The sequence below is a fragment of the Mizuhopecten yessoensis genome, unplaced genomic scaffold (genome assembly GCF_002113885.1).
Source record: "Mizuhopecten yessoensis strain PY_sf001 unplaced genomic scaffold, ASM211388v2 scaffold7441, whole genome shotgun sequence".
In the NCBI taxonomy this organism is placed as follows: Eukaryota; Metazoa; Mollusca; class Bivalvia; order Pectinida; family Pectinidae; genus Mizuhopecten; species Mizuhopecten yessoensis.
In genome coordinates this window covers 420162-442366 of record NW_018407049.1, presented here as the reverse complement: position 1 = coordinate 442366, position 22205 = coordinate 420162, and the positions used below count along the sequence as shown (strand labels likewise).

General features: G+C 35.4%; 1 long non-coding RNA gene across 1 annotated transcript in view; it reads right to left on the bottom strand.

The window, feature by feature from the left end:
* Positions 1-2548: 2548 nt before the first annotated feature.
* LOC110453530 overlaps positions 2549-22205 on the bottom strand; it is a 42537-nt gene continuing 22880 nt past the window's right edge. The window contains exons 2-3 of the long non-coding RNA XR_002463292.1: positions 11655-11903; positions 2549-5397 (exon numbers count right to left, since the gene is read on the bottom strand). This is a non-coding gene — a long non-coding RNA (uncharacterized LOC110453530). The remainder of the gene's footprint in view (positions 5398-11654; positions 11904-22205) is intronic.

The window sequence follows — 22205 nt, the reverse complement described above, 5'->3', positions numbered from 1 at the left end:
TTTCGAATGCGTATTATTGGTATAGACAGTACACAATGCAATGAGCTGCATGCTCATATTTAGGCGGCCCAAAAGAGGTGCATTAGTCTTCGTTATAGAGCAAGATGGCTTCGCGCAGTGTTGGATCACAAAAGTCAATATTTTGTTTATTATTTTCATTTGAAGAAATTCCGATGGGCAGTTATTCTTATTGGTTTATTGGAATTTGTTAAACGTTTAAATCAGGGTTTGCTAACAATTTTCGTATTTCACGTTTCGTCATTTTTCCGATATGATTCCTTGCTCATTTAATGTTTCTATAAAAATTTCTTGACTTTGATTTTCGTTCCAATTGATAAAAAAATACACAAAGTAGAGAACGGTCTGACATGTTTATTGGTCATATTCATATTAAGAAAATATTTAGTATTCTTCGTTTTATTGAAAACAAAAATATTGATGCTTTTTTCATGCTAATTTAACAGTTTGTTTTCAAGCTTGCAGTTGGACCTGAATTTTCTTTCTGGGATTATTTATTTGAATGTTAATTTTGTTAATTCGGCATTTTCTGCATCAGTTATATGTAATAATAGTTTAATTTCCAATACTCTGATCCCCTCATTTGGTTATTAAGTTTATTTAGTTGATATTGGCGTGTAATCTGTCTCGTTAATTAACGATGATGCATTCTGCTCTTTTGTAAATTATTTTCCGTTTTCTTGATAATTCCCTTTTTATTAGTTTGTCTTCATATATTTGACTATTCATGACAATGTTTTCATGGGTTAACTATTCACACTTGTGACCCTATCTCTATTGTATATCCTTTCACGGGAAACCTGTTACGTTTCGACTTTATCCATCAAGGTCATCAATAGCCATTTCCCACAAATCTAGGACTCGCTGGAGCCCAGTCAGGAGTAGTTCTATGACACAATTTCTATTTTGCTGTTGTTGTTTCAAGGTCCATGTATACAGAACAACATTCCATTAGGTCCATGTGTTACTCTGCTACCAAGAGGTCTATTTTACGACATACTTTAAGTAAAATTCTCTTCTTTTTTTTTAAACTTACCGAACTACAATGTATTACTTTCTGTACAACTGTTTTTTGTTATACTGTCTTCAATTGTAATATTTTAATTCCAATGTCCAAATTCCAAAAAGCAGTTGTACATCAATTAATGTTTTTGTTTACTCTTATAAATTAATGTTAACGATTAGGGTTGCTACAATACGTTAACTGACATCATTATTATATTTAATGTTATATATACCTATTGCAAATTGAACGGAGTGGAGCCAGTTAGGGCCTTCTGGTGGCTGGTTTTATCTATCATTGATACAAATGTATACTTTCTCTTTGATGTATTATAGGTAAGGATACCTCGCTACCTTAGTGTAAAAACACTTAAAGTTTGTCAGCAAGTACTCCGATTAAGTTCAGAACCGTCTACCGTGTAATAATAAATGATTGACATAAATGGATGCACATCAAAGTATGATATTATTTTAAAGTTTTGATTTATTTTGGCTATTTAATGGGATGTATTACCACCACCTAAAAGACACCTAACACATGCGTTTGGGTTGAGGTCCTTACATCTGTGAGTAGAATGTTTACATAACCTTTTAGGTTATGAAGCAAGTATTTTATACATTATACGCGCTCGCCTAAAATAAATGTATAAGATGTTTGTCAGGGGATGGTTATATCTCCCATTATGTTAGCCAAATTATCAATTAAAACTATAGAAGAATATTATACTTTTATGTGCATATCTCTATTTCAATTATCTGTATTCCACTGTACATTGTTCTAAACATCACGAAAGCACTGGAAGACAAAATTTAGGTTTTATTACGGTAAGGTAGCGAAACACTTACTTGCTTTGTTTCAAAAAGTAAAGATGTAGTCAGATATAATTGTTCGAGTGTTGACTAATTTGACAGATAGATGTAGTTCCAAATAAAAGTAGCAGTTGCTGTCTGGCTTTTGTACCAAAACTTAGCAATTATGAATAAAAATGTTCACTTTGTCTTGAGATTTTGTAAACTTACTTATATGATTATAATGAGTTTTTAGGCACAAAATAGAACCTTTCGTTAGCATGATTGATCAAATATATAACCAGGTAACAATAACCTACTTATCGACGATGTTCTAGATTTTGTCGGTCACTTGTATCATGTACAGATTTAGTGTTAAATGATACATCAAAGGTATGAAGAAAGTTTGAAAAAACGTCAAACAGAGGCCAATTGTGATTTTGGCCCCTCATATCTCGAATTGATCCTAAAACTTACCTTAATTTCATGTCATAGTATGATGGCAAAATCAGAATGTATGTATATGCAAAATAAAATCTATCGGTAATAGCACAATTAAGCCCTACTCCTTCATTGTAACTATAATATATCTATAAGTATTGATTTCATAAGTTATTATTTGAATCACCTATAACAAGTTTATAATTGTATTACGATAGTAAATCTTGTATTTTTTGTATGGCCTTTTTCCAGTAAATTTGATACTAGCACTTCTATGAAAAATGAACAACAAGATATCTTTGGTGTATATTTTATTTTCTTGTAAGAAAATAAATTGCACAGGCTGGTAGTATTTTTGAATCATATCCAACGTCGCCTTCCCAACTTTCTTTACGAGGCAAACTTTAAATTAAGGTTTAGAGCTAGCTAGTGAATCCATATAACATTATTTATGTAAAATAACATTACTCATATAAAGGTTATATATATACATTACATATAGTGTATATATATCTTCATTACACATGTAAAGAGTATCTAATTACTTGACACATACAGAGTGTATTTGTATACATTACGGATGCAAAATGTATCTAAATATGAATTACACGTGCAAAGTGATTTCCCGCTTAACTTGGGGAGGAGGTAGACCTTGTCAACGCCCAATTACATTAACTTTTTCAAATGGTTCCATTTGTTTACAGAATCTCTCTGTGTACACTACTCGTATTATTCGGGTGTCGTTATACAAAGAATATCGTTACAATCAGAAGTTATGATTGATTCGAAATTAATTGCCATGCCTGTTCAATGAAGCACACAACTTCTGTATTCCAATTCCCAACAGTAAACACTGATCTTACCAAGTCATTGTAGAGAGCATATGGAATGGGGATTACTCCAGAGAGTAGCGTTTCAATACTTTCGTGCTACATATATACATGTATGATTGATGGAACAATGGAACCTCGTTATTCCCAATACCCAAGTTGTTTCCTTTTATTGAAAAAAATATCATTTTGGTTATTTGTTTGTGCGATCTCTCTTTTGCTTTATTTTATACAGAAACCATGTTGGAACCTCGATTTGAAAAATACAAACTGAATATTGTAACATTATTAGTTAAGATACAATCTACCTATACATTCTATCAATGGGACCGTCCACCCCTTTTGTTTCCGTATCGAAATTCTGGAATTTGATGTTCTGGCCACTGGCTGTGTAACCGTGCGTCAGGACTAGTTATGGCTGAATCAACGAGGACTATTTATAGGTCATTTCACGACATATGGTTGCAGGAGTATAAGTGGTATAAAAAAAAATTGAACATATTAATCAATTATTACAAAATAAATAATAAAACTTGTTCAGTATAAATAATCGAAAATAAAATTATATCATTTTTTCATAGAAAATGTAAGATCAATAACTTAACCGCAATTCTTTCAAAAAACTTCAACCAGATCTTTTAAATAATAGTCCATGAATTAGTACAGATAAGCCATAAAGAGGTGATTGTATCCTGGTCGAACGAGAGGCAATCGGCCAAGCTTACCCGATGTCACCATGGAAACGATTGACGTATGGGCTTCTGATCGTAAAAGTCGGTATCTTCTCATGTAGTTGTCTTCAGTATCAACAGTGTTTTGTAATTTTTGATGAAATACCGATAGGAAATCTCCGAATCCCTGTTCGACATACTCTTAAAAGAATCATATCCTGTTGTTATCCGGATATCATTTGTTTTCGAGAATTGCAGATAGCTGTTTTGTGTAGGAGGGAGAACAATATTACTTTCGATGAAGAAATGAGTTGGTAGAAAGATAGGAGAAAATACATGAGATGTACTTCTGTGGTATGCCAAAGATAACAATTTGTCCTTTTAAACATGCAATTGTATCTACGTGTTTTAAACCATGTCGCATTCGCAAATATCACGTGTACAATTCGGTGGCATAGCAATTCTAAAAAGGCATAACTCTTTCCCCGATTCGGTACCTAGAATAGGTTTGACGACCCATACAAAAAGGTTTGAGTATTTATGATTTTAATCAGAATATCTTCTAAAAATGATACAGTTACCGTAAAGGAATGACAGGGCACCGTAGACTTTAGAATTTACTTTTTGTCTAATAATCCAGGTCCCACATGTGCGACACATCTAAAAGTTGAAACTTAACCTCGATCAACATTAAATCAATGTGCTTTATAAAAGTTGATGGTCATTAAGATGCTTGCCACAAGTAGGCCCTGGCTATTGGACGTTCAACGGTTAGTCCATATGATGTTTCTAATGAAACTATATTTGCAATACAGAGCCTCGTTAAATCGAGCTACCATTGATCACAAACAGATATTTACCTTCCACAATAACATCACTCCGGATTTATTCGGACTTAAGGTGTTTTAATTAACAATATCCACTCATATACAAATACACTTTCATGATAACAAATTATTCAGCTGACAAGCTCGCCCGCATGGTCTCTTAACGTATGTATCAGTTATAATGTTCACAAGTTAAGGAATTGTATGTAGCTGCTATTCTGATAACATATACACTGTGTGCAGTAATTTAGATGCACCAGTGATCAGAAAAACTTGACTTCGAAATAGGTTCACGTTTTCCGACTTTCGCAATTTAAAGTTCTTCTTTCCTCAGGGCGCTTTTCTTTCCGAAACAAAAATCATCCTTGCCTTTCCTTATGAAAACAACAGTTAGTACAGGCTAACGAGGTCCAATTGCAATTATCAAACATAAACAAATTACCTACTGTGCGTCCTGTGATAACATGATACTGACATCTGGATGTAGCTGATAGAACGATTTGCCTCTGAATGTTTTGAACAGATCATGGTAACACACTTCTACTTTTTGAAACTGCAATTAACATTTTCCACATCTTTATTAACAAAATCAATATGCACTTTCTCCTAAACAGATTTTCACATTTCTCCTGCAATATGATATCGTTTTGTTTTACGGTTTCGAGATGATCCCTATAGGCACTTGAGTGTGTGACATTACAAGGTTCCGTCAGACGCTGATTCAGACAATGCTATGATCCAGACCTGTTAATCCCCGGAGGTTAGTAATCATCGGATGAGAAGCTTCGCAATAAGTCCAAAGCGTCTTCATAACTTGGTCTGCAATTTAAAAATAACAAATCATATTTAATATGATTTTCAAAATTATTGTTAAGAATAAAACATTGAAAATGTCTACTCTGCCAAATTGTGCCAAAAAATAATAAAGAAGATCGCTCGAACTAGTCATAATAACATAAAATCTATTTTTAGACATGAAGAAAGAAGAATATCTAACAGCATAAACATAATGTACACATGCTGCTAACTCAACGTCTAATGATGGTTATGGAAATTGAGAACCTTGGTCATTTATAGTGAAAATATGCTTAAGCTCCGGCTATGAAAATATTTTGTTGATAAGTATTTGTGAGATATCATCCTTCATTTTCTTACATTTCTTAAATCGACCAAAGCTTAAGCCATGATCATATCGTAGACTTTTGACATTTCAAATATTTTCGAAGAAGGTTTATAAGAGCATTGATATTATAAAACAATACTATTATTTTTGTTTGGGTAAAGGAGGCTTAAATCATAAATACTTAGTCTGAGAATGTATAGGGTGGCAAATGGGATCTCAGGAACAACCTATATATTATGATCAAGATGAGCACATGAATTTGCCTCTATTTTTTTTTTAAATCTTATCAATTACAATGCTTCCATCGTCAAGTGAAAAGGAAAATAAAAAACTGATATTTGAGCTAAAAATCGACGAAACTAAGGCAAATGTGAACAAAGACAGATTTGCGCGGATACCTTTGAGACATTTATAAGGAGACTTTGATCCGGTATTCTGAAAAATGGAAGCGTCTTCTGCTTCATCGACGACACTATCCATGTAAAAATAGGACAAACATTCTAACTCCTTTTCGATATTGAATATAAAACTCCTTCATAAAAGAACTTCTATTTTAATGAAGAATAATTAAGAAAATTATAAGAATATTTATTAAAAATGAGATAATTAGGATTCTACGCGTGTTAAATGATTTCCACTAAAATGTTTTTCTTCAGGACCATCAGACAAAAATAGCAAAACAAAGGAAACGGATGTATGAGGGATATGCATTTACCTACACATTTAATAAAGAATGTGTTAAGAACAAACATGGCATTTAAGATCACACCATATTACAACATGTGTAGGGATAGGGGGTTGGTTTAGGAGGGGGATGGGTTTTCTCAACAAATTCCATAACAAGACGATACCTTAAAACCATGCTGTTGATCTAAATGCTGAATCGACCAAACCAGATCCATTAATTCAGCTATGATGCGATCCTTTGTCACCGATAACATGCACAAGTTCAAATAAACGTGTGGCATGTTCATTAGCGGCCGTGTCTGAGCGGTGATTAGATTTCGGTAAATGTACCGTTGTCTCTTGTTGACAATGTTAGGATAATTGGATACAAGTAGAAGCCGAAGGCGCTCTCCTTGTACTAATAAAAATGCTCTTAAATAAATAAAGTACAACAGAAATTAATTAACTAACGTTGCAGGGAATTTCGGCAAGTTGAAACGCATCATTACCGGTACCATGTGAATTTATCAACAACACAAATTGTGACGCCAAACTTCAAAAATAGGAAGATATTTTGATCAGTTGAATTTAAAGCGTTGGGGGTAATCAGATGGATTAACCACATTCTTACCTCAATAACCGTTTGTTTTGACAGGATGAAAAAATAACTTTGTTATGACAGGACTTGTTGACTTGTGGTGTAATAAGGAAAATCAAATAAATTTCATAGGAATACATAGGGCCTTGATAGAAGAGAAAAGACTATTTACCAGCTGAAGTGATAGAAACGACGTTGTAGGGCACGGGCAGGACACTTTATTATTACAGGGTAGTGCAAAATGACACAATGGATACGTTTTCTTATTGTGAATAAAGGAAATTAAATCATGACAGAATGGTTACTTACCTACCTGATTGATTTGTTCCGTTCATTTTGCGAGAATGTAAAACATATTCCTATGACGGGTCAGCTAAGGGACCTGGTGGATAAGATTTCCTTATTGTTCAAGAAGGAAATGCCATATAACGACAGGGAAAACTAACGGACTTGGCGGATACGTTTCCTGTATTTTGCAAATAGGAAAGGTATATTCTGATGAGGCAACTAACCGGAAAAACATATCACTATGGCAGGAAAATAGGGACCTTAATGTTTAAGAAGGAATTACCGTACAATTATAGCCTTTTGATGAAGTCGAACGAAATAAAAGGCTACAATAATTTTACTTTAAAAATATTTTGAACATATAGGAATGTAACTGTATAAACTGCAATAACAATAAACAACTTACTAAAATCGTTGTTACTTTTTATTATTTTGAAGCACCAGAAATCAAAATGCATTGGTACAATAACATCTGATATATATCAAATTCCTCAATTTAGAAATTTGATGATTGCATCAGTGATTGCATCAGTGATTGCGGGTGATGGGTCGTCGTGATACATTGTCATTTCAGTTCTTTTGTCTTATTTTTAAAGGCCTATGACGATTTCCTGAACCCCTTATATATAGATTACCTGATCTTGTTTGGATTTTACTCTACATTTTACCTATTTTTTATCTCAATTTCATGTAAAAATCAGCCAGGTCTTCGCCTATCTCACCGTTTGAAAACCTTTCAAGGTCAGAATTCTTCCCTTCTGACGTAAGGTATTCCCGGGATACCTTCACTGTAGTTGTGATGTTTCGGTTCGTGTTGTTTGACTCCATGCTATCTAGTATAGCATTTTTTCACTGTTTGTTGTCATGTAGTGTCAAGGACGTCGCAACGTTTGTCGATCTATTTTTAGAAACACCTAGTTAGCAAGTTTTTTACCACTCTTTTTTTAAACAATCAGTCATTATTTGTATCGGAAATCACATGACACAGTTCCAGCCAAACTATTGTTTTACAATAATATTTATATAACTGAAGGCTACTAACGGACTTGATGATTTTTTGCTTTATTGTGTATGACGGAAACTGTATTATTAGAGAGGGCTACAAACAGTCATAATAGATACATTTCCTCTAGTGTATAATTGAAACCGTTAAGCTTAATGTTCAACATTTCTATACTTTAATGAAGGAAACGTTTTGAAGTCAGTCAGAGAGAACGACTTTCTGTAATTATAGGAAATTAATTAGTCAGTATGTCTTACTTATTAGTCAGTATGTCCTATTAATTAGTCAGTATGTCCGTATTAATTAGTCAGTATGTCCTACTTATTAGTCAGTATGTTCTACAAATTAGTCAGTATGTCCTACTAATTAGTCAGTATGTCCTACTAATTAGTCAGTATGTCCTACTAATTAGTTAGTATGTCCTATTGATTAGTCAGTATGTCCTTATTAATTAGTCAGTATGTCCTACTTATTAGTCAGTATGTCCTTCTAATTAGTTAGTATGTCCTATTAACTAGTCAGTATGTCCTATTAATTAGTCAGTTTGTCCTACTAATTAGTCAGTATGTCCCACTTATTAGTCAGTATGTCCTATTAATTAGTCAGTATGTCCCTATTAATTAGTCAGTATGTCCCTATTAATTAGTCAGTATGTCCTATAAATTAGTTATTATGTCCTTGACGGGGTGATGCCCTTTCCCTGTGCTAACTCCCGCAGGGTACTCGACACGATGGCGACATTGATTCCTGGTCGACCTCTGTTTACTTTACGCGGTGATGACAAGTGAACCCGGGAAATCATCAGCAAACAAAGGCTATTGATAAAAAACATCAGATTTCCCAATAACAATTGTCAAAGAGTAAAGAGTCTGTGTTCAGTGAGGCATACAATGTTACAATGGCCTCGATCAGATTTGCGGTTTAATCCTAACATACATCTGCTGTCTGTCGACCTGATGGTCCTACTGCTATCTTAATGTGCTTTATGTTTCAAGAAACGCAGCTATTAACTCAAAATTAAGACAAAAACAGTCAGACGTTTTGCTAACATAAACACATATTATTTGTTTACCAGGACGATTGTCACATTTCTTGTAATCCCTCAACTTCTTGTATAACAGATTTGAATAAGGTATTTGATACGAAAAATTGAAATTCAATGAAACAAAGCTAATCGAGAATGCTAGCAGATTACTGTCGACGGCAGTTGCAGTACATTTCACCACAAGCTGTCCCTGTCGCAGTATAATCCGGGATATCAGATAAGGGAATCAGGCCTCTAATCTCCATCTCGAACGAAAATCCTATTTGTTAGGTGGATTTCCGGATGTTCCAAGACGCGTTGACATGAATAATACATTTTTTATCCATTTTTAAGGATTGTTTGGTCCGATTTCAAAAGTCGTTTGCTGCGTGATTTATTTTTAGCATAAATCATATTTTACGTAATTGTGATTTCTTCTTTGTTTTTCTAGTCACAGTTGGTGGAATCGATTGTCTCTTTCCCTTATAATGTCTCGGACTTGAGGCTACTACTGGTACTCCAGTACACATATAGAGAAGGTCCACGTCTATTCCCAGTTTCTTGCTGACTTTTAATCCCACATAGAGAAAGTGAAATGTGGGGCCGTAACACAACCTATACTTGTATATTTAGCGTTTCTTATAAGATTTCCTAAATTAGATCACCACAAACTTCTCAAACGATGGGAAACACTTTCACGCCGTTCATTGCGCCTCAGAAGTTTTATCAACATTGTCCAAAAACATGTTTTTTCGGCAATCAGACGTTCCGTCTCCATCCGCTATGTACTGTGGCTTCCCCAGGTTACCTCTCCCCACTATGTACTGTAGCAATCTCATGTCACCTTTCTCCTCCATGTAAGTGGCTACCTCAGTTCACCTCTCCCCATTAAGTATTGTAGCTACCTCAGGTCACCTCTCCCCATTAGGTTATGTATATACGTCAGATGTCTCAGTAAATTAAGTTGGCGCAAGAAATAATTACGCTTTGTATGCAATTTAGACCTAATAGGAGGAGCAGTTCCTGACCAAATCTATAACATGTCTATGTCATTAGAGGCCAAAGGGGCCATTTGGATTTTGGATTGACACAAACAGGAAGAACAGTTTGCTAGGACCTAAAACGAAAATGTGTTTTTGTAAGAAGAACTCGAAAAGATCTCAGGCAATCAGAGCCCAGAGGGGCCTTATTGGATTTCTTGATCGATTCGACTAAAAATAACCAAAAAAAAACCATTCTCAGTCAACCTCCTCATTGAGTTTCATTTTTTACCTATTAGAACTTGAGACTTGAAATTTGAGTTTGAAATGGGTTTTTAAGATGTAGACTGTTGGGATCATGGATTTCTGATCAACCTGAAAAACAATAACACTTGGACAGGGCGATGTCAGTAACATTCCCGTCAAATAACAAGGAAATCTCTTCAATAGTATTTACGTTAAAAATGCAAATGTTAATAAACGCACGAAGCACAAAGCAAAACTCAGATGACCTAAAAACTGTGATGTCCAAGGTTGACTACGCCGAATTCTTTGTAAAATTAACAATAGTGACTACTTTTAGGCATACCAGATTTTTTCTAATTCGTGAAACAGCTGCATTTGACATGACATTTGTTCTAGTTTCATGGAACAAGAATACATAATAGAAGCAAGGGAAGATAACTGTTATGAGGTGAGACATATTTACAAGATGCACTCAATACCTTCCATTGATATAAAATGGATATTAAAAGTAGCAACACATTGTTTCGGGATAAATAATATATGAAAGTTATATTGATTAGGTTGTTTTCATGCTATCCAGACAAAGTAATTTGTTCCAGATGAGAGAAGTATACCTCACATTGTGCTCTCGATTTCTATTCTACGAAGGATAAGAAAATTATATTATCGGAATGTAACTGTACTATATACCTAATTTTGAAGACTAGCAAAGCAAGACAACTGCTATATACATTGTATGTGTGTAACGTTGCATCTGAATGAACAATTCTTTACGCTGAGATGTTCCGATAATCTCTTTTTTATGCGGCTTAGTTTTAAGTCTTTTATTGTATTAATATATCCAGCGTATATGCGGTATTCGTATTTTCTCATTGTCGTATTTTCTCATTGTCGTGTTTTCTCATGGTCGTATTTTCTCATTGTCGTGTTTTCTCATTGCCGCCTAACTGTTATACTTGGTATCCCTTTGAACTGTTCAGAAGCATTACAATGGAAATAGGCTGATATGACGGAAATGATGGGTAAAATCAATCTTGTAATTGATCACAGCTGGTTCGGTAACGACAGGTTCAAATTGACAAGCCATCCACCCGACTCGTCTATAAGGGGAGATAACCGTATATTTTAGTGATGCTACCATTACTTACTTTTCTATACTACTGTCGTATGATGATATCACAGGTGAATCTCGTTTTCCGTATCTGAATGGAAGTCTCCCTCTTTTACCAAACCGGAAGGGAAGTTTGACCTTGAACCTCCAACATTCACAAGAGGTAATGGAGTAACCTTGCGTGCAAAGGGTGGAACATTCAATACTCCTCGCGACTGTGTGTTCGCATAAACACAGCAATAGTGCTACAACACATAGGCTCTGTAATGTAGTCATGTTGGACTGCCTGAAAACATAAACGAAAATAGGTATTAGTGTCAAAGTGAAAATAATTTTATGTAAATAAATCAACTTCCAAATGATTCACTTTAAGCATGCGTTTGACGTTACTTGGGAATACAAGGCTGCTAACAACGTATATGACCCCAAATGAACACGCTTTTCATCATTTCCATATGACTTCATACTTTCTAAACCGCCCAATCTATCTAAGTATCTTTCTATAACACCATTACCTTTTATAAAGAAACAGGGGGCAATGACTTGGCCTGGATATTTCTTAAGACACCCGTCTTTGTTTTTCTGGAGATGACAGTTCCGAATGAAAACATAAATATAGCCTAAGGCTTCCTTATTATGTTTGTCATTTACACAACGCTGTGTTTGACAATACAGCACACCCACGGCCAAGCTGGATATTTTCAGAAGAAGGTAGTGTTTTTTTTCAAGTTGTTACTTATTTCAATTCGATATTCATTCTGCAAGGGCAATTTGTTTCTAAGAAAAGCCGTTGGCAAAAAGGTGTAAATCTGATTGTTTTCGTTAAATGTAGTTCTCCTACCGCAACGGTTTTAATCATGTCACTGACCAAATGTTACAAAAACTGTTGGACATATTTTAGGTCCTAGAAATATAATTTCTGACAACCTTTTTCAATTTGTTATTGTTGACATATATTTGTAATTAACTGTCAAAATATGTTACAGAATTATCAAGGATATAAACAATAGAATGGTCAGTGTGAGCTACGTGAGAGACACACCTCTTTTCGAGGATCTCAACAACCTTCCAAACCATGAACACATCGTCAGGTAACCGCCTTCATAAAATCATCATAACTACGGTGAAAGCCGCTAATGATACTAACGCTAAGGTATTGTTCATGTATTACCATTGTTTCAATGTGTGTATTTATTATGTATTATCATGCTGTTCAATTTGGAGGAAATACAGATGATACATGTATATAATGCTAGCGACAAATAGCAGGTAAAAAAATACTCAGGTGATATATTGTCAAACACAGCGCCTACTTCACAAAACTTACATCATAATCCTGTCAATCATACTAGCACGTGCCTACCCAAGACAGCGAACTCCTTTATATAACAAGTTGTCATATTAATTCGCTTCTCTGGCTGGTTATGCTCATTTTAAAGACAAGCTTTAACTGAACAGATAAAGAGTAAAATGATTGTAGGTCCTCAAAAAGGGTTATAAAACCCCAACACCGGAACCGCTGAAACGGGGCCGGAAAAAAAATCGATTCCAATTAAGTAATAACAAAAAGACAAAAGCCAATAACAATAACAATGACCATCGCGTGGTCTTGTGAAATATAACGGATATATATATATAACTGATCTGATCTTTTACAAGACAAGGGTCCGATATAGGTCAATGACCGACAACTTATGACGTTTTTTATAACACATCCGCCGTAACCAACCAAACACACAATGTCCAATCATGTGTTTATTGACTATTAATCAAAGACAATGGAAACAATATTAACTGATAAAAATCAACAAGATACAGAGTTTGTGTGGGATTTATAGCGGTAATTTTAGGTCACGAAAATCGATAAAATCACGTTATTCTATTCTGGACCTATAAATGTAATAGTTGAAACGTCAAACAAAACCCTTTTTGTGCACATCTTGTATGGCTGCCTTCCGGTCTTTGTGTGTTTGCCGTGAATGTTATTATTTTATCACCTGTTTTACACTTTCGACTATGGTATCATATTGGAATTTTCAGTAAGATGAACACATATGTACTCGAATAGCAATAGTGATCCAATCGAATGCGTCATAAATTTGAGAACCTGCTTCAGAGTTTGTTTGCTGATTGGTGTTGTGTTTAACATTGATGACTATATCCCAAATCAATTGTTAAATCCAAAGGTTAACTATCGCCGTTATTACTTATCTTACTGAACAAATATTTCTGCCATTGTGTGGAGTTTAGAAACATTTTGTGTATATCTTCATTGATCCAGTAAACCATAGTTAACGAACTTTAATTATTTTGAAACTCATAATCCCCTAGAGCGTTAAAAATACATAAAGAGGGTGAATATGCATTCAATTTACCTATATAACAATACAATTAAAGATGTATTTATAAAATACATATCGTATAAATGACATTGTAATGTAATCGTATAGTAGGAACCCACGTGTCATAAAACAAACGTCTGTCCAACCCGGATTGGAAATCTAATAAACGAATCGGGCGCAATTTACATTTAATTCCATGGTTGGACGGAATGAAGATAAAAGCTCCGGCGGGTCATACACTGTTTGATATGTCGAAACCAGTTGGGATAGTATATAGAAAAGTCGGCAATCACATTATACATAGCACTTATACGAATGAAGCTTCCTACTCGTGTACGGTTTTGTTCGAAATAAATGGATTTATTGTACTAGATTGACCCGGAAGACGGTCGGACCCCTAATTATGGTCGTAAGTCGCCAAGATCAGCGCGCTTACATATTCAGCCGTTGGTAGGTGTGTCACATGAAGTTGAAGAGCTCTAAGAGAATCAGAATGTCATCGGAAAAACGGTATTCGTTTTTTCTATTAACGCATCGTAAAAGTTTACTACAGTAAACAAGACAAAACGCGCAGGCGTGAAGCGGGGGGATGATAACAGTTGAGCATATTTATTAATCTATTTTTTCTTCTGTCAATAGATAGGAATTGGTGTACTTAACCCTTTACTGAATGTCTAGGGTCTCTTTACCGACAAATGTGTTGTGAAATGAAGTAAGTTGATGGTTTGTACGTGTGCACAGAGCTGTGTTAAAGACATTAATATGTCTTTGAGCAAAATATTTTAAGTTATCGCTACCAAAATGAAAACAGAACCAGACTTTGAAAGTTGTGTAAAATTGATGATGTAGAAGAAGAAAGTAATCTTGTTCTTCAATTTTGTTTTTGCTGACATACGCAGGCCTCTTATAAAACCATATACTCTCAGACATACAAATACCATAAATTGTGTCTTTATGCCTAAAGAAAGTAAAAAGATAATCTTATTTGGCCATATATATCACAAATTCTTACGGAAGACGACAAATTGCATCGAATAACCTGATAAAGTGTTTGTCAAGCAACGTATAATCTGTTCGCAGTGCATGATTACTAAGCAGATAGATTTATCTACATTTATTTCCATGTATAGGTACGCGAAGCAGTGTGTACGTGTGTGGTTATATATCTACAGTCCTGCTGAACTGTCAATATGGACAACTGACCAGCTATATAGCTTAGTTTTACTGAAATTGAACTTTGACAGGGACTTGTTTTGATACGCGTTAAGGGTACTGCCAAGTGTAACTTCCTGTCCACTGTACGGTCATTGTCGATTTTCTATAATGTTAGGACTACTGTCTAATTACCGCCCCTTTATTATAGAGTATAACGGTCGGTGACATTATTTTGTAGTTCTTGATAACAATAATCAAGAAAGCTATTCAGCAAAGATTGTAGCTTGAACGTAAGACTTATGAGTGTTTCAGATATTCAAACGACGCCCGTTCGCATAAAGAGTTGGTTTGTACTAATTATAGAGTTTTTGACTTTAACCAAAATGTCGATAATCAGAGGTATATGGAGCTCCGATCTCTTACCTATACTTCGTATGTTCTTCAACAAAGACACAGATATGTTACCCAAATATAAATCTATACTTTCCGCGTATGTCAGTTGCTTGAAACAGATAAGTCTTTGTCTTATTGCTGTGTAATTACAGATACGTCTGTTATCGCAGCAGTGCATAGATATAAACATACCAAACTGACAAGAATATCAGGTTATCCGAAATCATCGTGTCTAGACGCGCCGTAATACGAGATAAACTTGGCTGAATGAGTTACAGACAAATCTTAACTTCGCCGGCCATTCTCAGAGAAAAGTCTGGCAGAGGGACGACTACAGGTGCAAGATTTATAGCATATGAAGTTAATATAGAACAGCTTCAACACACAAGGGCAGAATATAGAACAGCGTCAGTTATACCACGTGAAGTTAATAAAGTACAGTGTCAACACACAATGACATGATTTAGAACAGCGTCAACAGACAAGGACGCAATACATATATATTTTTCCTAATTGTTTTTAAAATCTCTTTAGGAATCATGATATCCAATAATCTATTAATAGTTTTTTTATTAATAATGTTTTTGTTTTGCTGTCTGATCGCTAATCCCCCCCCCCCCCCCCCCCCCCCCCCCCCNTGATCAGTAACGATGAAGATGATATTGAATTATTGTGTACGGAAACAGACATAATCATGTGATAGGGACAAACAGAAATTAACAATTTCTGTCTCCTTGATAGTGAACAATAATTGTTATCGATTGGTTGCAGTTCAAATGAACTCTCGTTGAAGGAAACATTGCTATTTGATCGTTTTGAGCTGCCACAATAGCTTGAATACGAGATGACCAACGTGATAAGGAGACGAGATATATACCAACAAGTGTATTCAACCTGCAGACATAGAACGTATCATTAACTCTACCTCATTCAGAGAAATCAGCATTTTTTAATATATGATTGACATGTTTTGTCATGAAATATACGCATCCCACACATAGACCTATGTATAGTGTAAGTTACTATTGTACTTAGTAAATTAATGATTGTGTTCCGTCCAATGTCGCGTTAAATATTTCTATACTTTTTCTGATCCAAAGATACTTGACAACCTTTTCAATCATTTTGAGTTATTTTTTAAAGCGTAGGTTGACTGGAAACCTCTGTTACGGACACGCTAGCTGGTGCTCGTGTATCTGATGTACATGTAGATGTTCTAGTTGGGTGACTTATAAGTACAGGGAATGTATAAGGCAAATGAAAAGTACATTTCGTACGAAACTAACGCCAATGGTCCATTACATGAAACGGAACATGTGTCAGTGAGTGCGATATAGATCTGTTAGCGACAATTGCTTCCTCTCGTGACCATGTGTGAAATTTCCTATCATTTCAATGAAGCAAGTATTTTTAATCAATTCTATGATATCTGTATCAAAGCAAAACTGTCCTTGTTCTTTGAAATGGCAAAGCATAACAATTCCGTAGCTGTCATGTGTGACCATTTTAATCAACTGTTATGATATTTTGTTTTCTGTGTCAAAGGCCTTGATGTTAATTGCGAGACAAGGCGACTGAGCTGGGCATTGATTTCATTCTGCTAGAATAGCATGCGAAGGGACATTTCTTTTACCATGGCAATAATTTACACTTAGAAACATTTTTTATAGTCACGTGAAATGTCAGTCGGAAATGGTTGGTGTTTGTGTGAGCAAGTCACTTATAAACATGTAGACATATTGAAATTTCGCCACTTTTTGACGCTGGAGCAGAACCTCCCTGAGGACCGGTTGTTGTCCATGGAGAAGACGAAGGTTAGCTCAGTAGATAACGACAATCGGTACAGTGAGTGCACGCACTGACGCATTCAAGCCATACTCATATATATTATCTTCGTACATATATCAAGAATTGATTCCATTTGTTTACAGATAAATCCTATTCATATTTATAAATTGCCTCTCATTTCTTTCGTAATCCGAAAGCCATTAAATTAATCACTACTTTGAAATGTCGACTCATTGCTTACCATTAACTGTTGTTTACGATTGACCAGAAGTAGCATTATGACGTGATATAACGGTCCAGAATGAAACGGTAGTGAAGCGTAATTATAATTAAAGGTCTCACTGAAAAATAACGGGGCCAGAGCGGAAGAGAGATTTTAATAGTCTGACAAAATTCATGAATTATACAAGCGTCTTTGTAATTTCGAACCAGAGATGAAATTAATGGAGAGGTCGAACTTCCGGAGATTGCCATCAGTGGTCAATATTTAAGAACTAATTACTTAATGAAACTCCAGTAAATAATTTCGTACGATATTCATTTGTGTAGAACTTATATTGCATTCTGACCTTAGTGCCATGTTATAGCGGGAACCGGGGTTTACATATTGATAGTCGATTTGGTCAAGTGGTCAATTGAAGTCGCCTGACCTTAAACACAGACGTGCGGAGGTCTACACACCAGTTAATAACTTACTCGTTTTGAGATTTATCGTATCACTTCCTCCCCATCAATTGCGCCGTCTACCAGCTCGTTATTGGAGTGGCTGATGGATAAGTAGCGTAAATTGAAGGCCCGTACATCGATGTACGGAAATTACACCTTTGTAGAGTATATATTAAGAGTAGGTGGCATTTCCAGTGGCGGTTCTGTATACAAATGATAAACAATGACATTTTCTTTATAGTCCGGAAATTTTTCACTTTGTTTCCTATTCAAACTATATTAATCGAATGAATGAATTAAAACAATGGGAAATGGGAAGCACTTTGGAAACATTGAGTATCTAACGCTTCATAACTGGTTTCTAAAAGAAGATGTCACATTGTATGGTAGGATATCGAGGTACTCGCAGCGTAGCATAACTAAATTTTAAAACTACATTTTGTACATCTTTCAAGTTTGGCGTTTTTTTGCATTACTTACCAACAACATATTCTAGTCAGGTATGACTGAGTCTGGTGCCACAATACACGACAGATCAGTAATAAATTACCAAATGTTCAGCGAATAAGTCTTCCCATGACAGCGGAAGTTGCAGATTACATATGCCCAATGTTGGTATAAATATTACAAACATAAAATTCACGAGTTGCTCAGAAGATTTGACAAAAACCCTGAGCAAATTAAAATGCCAAATTATTTTTTTCCTTTGGAATAGTAAATTATTTTGGAATGTAATTTTAAACGGAACTTCAAAAATGCATTTAAAAAATCAGGCTTCACGTAAGGACACACGCCATAAATATATTATGAAAAACAACCAGCCTATTGACTAGATGTCTCACAATATTTTCAATTGGAACCAGTTCTTAGATGTGTGGGACTGGGCCGGGTGATTGCCAGGTAGATCAACTGGATTAAGTGTCTGTCTAGATTTCGAAGGTTCGGGTTCCAATCCTTGTCTACAGAGAATTAAACAGTACAATTTTACTACAATCTTATCTAACAAAATCAGTTAATATCGGTTATATGAAAGAAATTGCTCGACTTAGGCTGTCAGCTTACAAATTAAACATTGAATCTGGACGTTATGTTGGCACTGTTAGAACTAATAGATTATGTACAAAGTGTAATCTTAATGACATAGAGGACGAGTTTCATTTTGTTTTAGTTTGCACAAGATATACAGATTTAAGACGGAAGTATTTAAAATTTTACTATAGAAATAACCCTAGTGTATATAAGCTTGTTCAATTACTTAATACACCGAATATTAAAGGATTATGTAATCTTGGAAAGTATCTGATAGCGGCAAATAAGCGCCGATCAGATATATGACAGTTTGTATGTGTGTATTGTTCATTCACCTTTGACCAATGTGGCTTTTTGTACATATGTAGATATCCTGTTTAATATATGTTTATACTGATAAGTCGCAAGACTTAAAGTTGATAAAGAACTGATATTCACATGGTAGTATAATTGTCTATCCACACGACTAAACTTTTAATCAAAACTAAAAATAATTGACAAATGAGTTGTAAAATATCGATTTTTTTGTGTATGCATAGATTTCCCTACATTTAAATTCAGTTTAAACTAACAAAAATATTAATGAAAGAAAAAAACACCTACAGACGTCAATGAACATTGGTTAAGTTTGAATTTTAGCAAAGTGGCGCTGCTAGTAATCTCGCGAGAACACCTTATCTCGCAGGAAACTCTTTCAATTGGTTATATCGATTGCATTTCAGTTAAGTATAACCATCGCAATGGCGCCAACTGTACTAAAAAGTAAACACAGTTGAATTATTTTCCTATGTTTCCTTTACCAGGAGAGGATAATGTGACAGGACGGAATGCTGTGCTGGGTGCTTTTAGCACGGTATTTCAGTGAGATAGCACTGCAAAGTCGGCATCAGATACGCACTATCACAAGGAGGCAAGAACAACAACATATTTTGTCTCCGGTACAGATATACACACATGCACAGGTACACAACACACATGGAGGCACGTCCTTAAATTAACTTAGCTATTAATAGGACGTAAAACAAGGTAAAACCAAAACCTTACCCGGAGGTCAAGCTCTAGAAACCTCCATATTTTCACTTAACCTGTAGGTCAATGTTCCAGGAACCACTGCATGTTTCGTTTGTCCGGAGTTTATGGTCCAAGAACATACCTATTATCCTTAATAAGGAGGTCGTAATCCAGGAACCTTTCTATGTTTCCAATGATACTCTCTATGTTTCTTTACTCTGGAGGTCAATGTTCCCAGAACCTGTCTATGTTTCTGGATATAGTTTCTTTACAATCACGATTTCAATCCGTTTCTAGTTTGTATGCGGCCGTGTTCAGATTACTGTGTCTTTAATAGTGTACGTGCGGTAATGTCCGTTTTCCCTTCCTCACATACCTTGAGACGAAGAGTGTTATAACTTATAATGTACATCATTCTTGGTGCAAGATTCGTCGATATCATTGGACTCGGAAATTGTTTCTACAAATCTGCCTGTGTTTCTTTCCGTACAGGGTTCTTCCATGGTGTAACTATACATAGCTAATGTACCTTTATAACCTTGAGGTCAAATGTTACAGTCTTTGAGCCGTATTCAGAGGTGAATGGAGCGTAGCGCAAAAATACCTCAGAAATTATAGCAAGGAGTTATATCTGAAAGAAAAATATATTAACAAGAACATTCCCTCAACTGGGATTCAAACCTTGGATCTCTTGTCTCTGAAGCAGGGGGTCTATCTATAGCACTTCCGGTCAAGCTTGGTATCAATTCAAAATGCTTTATTTCCCTGAGCTAACGTTATCTTTGTATGAATATCGAGTAAGTAGCACAAATGCATTGTAGCCTTTGAATGCTTTCATACTACTAATAATAAATAATAATAATAATGATAACTCGAGGTTCTTATATACCGCTTTATCATAACCCAGTTGGTAGGTCGTTAATTATTATCCGCGGTTATAGGGCCTTTGCAACCAGCCAATACCTTTCTCAACTCCCTGGGGAGCACACAGCCGGAGCTGCCATTTCGGCGCTAACAGCTAGCATTCAACAATTCTAGCGCTGCCCAACCACGTACAAATTTACAGTTGAGTAGACTGGAACAAGCGGAGTACAGTATCTTGCTCAAATATATAACACAGTGCCGTGCCGTGACTCGAACACGCAACCCTTTGGTCACGAGCCCGGCGTCCTACCACTAGACTACCGTGCCTCCGTAACACTGTAGAAAAGAGATGGGACACTCTACCTTTAAGCTGTCTCTAAAGTAAAAAAACCAGGATCGATAGTACTTAACGGGGTTGTGCTTTGCTATATCACGGTAACTTCTTGTGGTGAATTACATTACGTTATCATTCCTGAGGGAGGGAGATAGCTTTATCGAATTGTCACTTGTAGATTTACGCGAATTAGTGAAAAGCCCGGGGGACCGACATATCTCGTTGTGCTTACGTTGTGGACGTGTTTTTCATTTATCTTAATACATACCGATAACGAATTAAAACAGATCCCGGGGACATGGGACTTGCCATAATAGTGTTACATCTGTGGTGAATGTATTGTGAACAGTCTTGAAGGTGGACATTAGCCTTAGCAAATGAACGTATCCGCTCCGAAGACGCCAGCAATTTCCTTACCAAATTTAGAATGAATTGGGCCAAAGATCCCAGGACACTGCACATAGCTCCTGTCTACAATGCATTTACTATTAACATATAATCCCTGCTAAAGTAAATACAACTCAGGGATAATTCAAATCAACGTTTAGTGGGAGAAATTATTGACAACCTAAAAGGATTCACGATGTACTTCTATTTAGAAGATACAAAAAATGTCTGTACGAGATTTAGCTAAAATCTGTGTAAAATGGCATAACTCCTATATTTTTTTTAAGAGATCGAAAACTTAGGCTCAGGTGCGAAACTTCAGAGTGTGGTGATTATATTGATATTTGATTATAGTTGAACAAAAACTCGATATAAGCTGTAGGAGAAGTTGTGTGGACAAGATTCCGTCTACGGACGGACAGAGAAGCTAATTCCTAAGTTTTTGATTTTTGATGTGCATTTTTTGTGCTGATGTGATACTTTATGGATATTGCACTAACTGTTCAATACAAGAACAAAGGACAGTAAACCATGCGTAGACAAACCCAAAACTACCGCCTTAACGAAATCTTAAAACAAATACAAGTGCATTAAGACAAAAAAAACTCACATCGTGACT